The 677-nt window shown below is 44.5% G+C and overlaps 1 pseudogene; it reads left to right on the forward strand.

Moving 5' to 3' along the window:
• Window positions 1-212: 212 nt before the first annotated feature.
• On the forward strand, window positions 213-352 carry LOC119471284 (annotated as a pseudogene).
• The last annotated feature ends 325 nt before the right edge of the window (window positions 353-677 follow it).

The raw sequence follows: 677 nt of genomic DNA on the forward strand, positions 1-677 counted from the left end.
TTATTTATTTATTTATTTATTTATTTATTTATTTATTGGAGATGGGGAATCTTGCCATCTTGCCTAGGCTGGTCTTGAACTCATGGGCTGAAGCAATCCTCCCGCTTCACCCTCCCAAAATGCTGGGATTATAGGTGTGAGGCACAATGCCCAGGCCTACATATTCTAAAATAAGAAAAGGTGTTGTGATATTTAGAAATGACTGCCAAATCACCATCCTTTTCTTGGGGTTGTGCTGCTGTCCAATGAGCACACAGTGAGGGCAGAACTGCTAACACCTACCAAAAAAAATAAATAAATAAACAAGGCTGGGTGCGGTGGCTCATGCCTGTAATGCCAGCACTTTGGGAGGCCGAGGCGGGCCAATCACCTGAGGTCGGGAGTTCAAGACCAGCCTGACCAACATGGAGAAATCCTGCCTCTATTAAAAATACAAAATTAGCTGGGCGTAGTGGCGCATGCCTGTAATCCCAGCTACTCGGAAGGTTGAGGCAGGAGAATCGCTTGAACCTGGGAGGCAGAGGGTGCAGTGAGCTGAGATCACGGCATTGCACTCCAGCCTGGGCAACAAGAGCGAAACTCCATGTCAAAAAAAAAAAAAAAAGATAAGATAAAAATGAAAAATAGAAGTGGTTTCCAGAGACTGGGATTATAGACAACCTGGGTATAAACAAAGT

Source organism: Cebus imitator, unplaced genomic scaffold (genome assembly GCF_001604975.1).
Source record: "Cebus imitator isolate Cc_AM_T3 unplaced genomic scaffold, Cebus_imitator-1.0 Scaffold54, whole genome shotgun sequence".
Lineage (NCBI taxonomy): Eukaryota > Metazoa > Chordata > Mammalia > Primates > Cebidae > Cebus > Cebus imitator.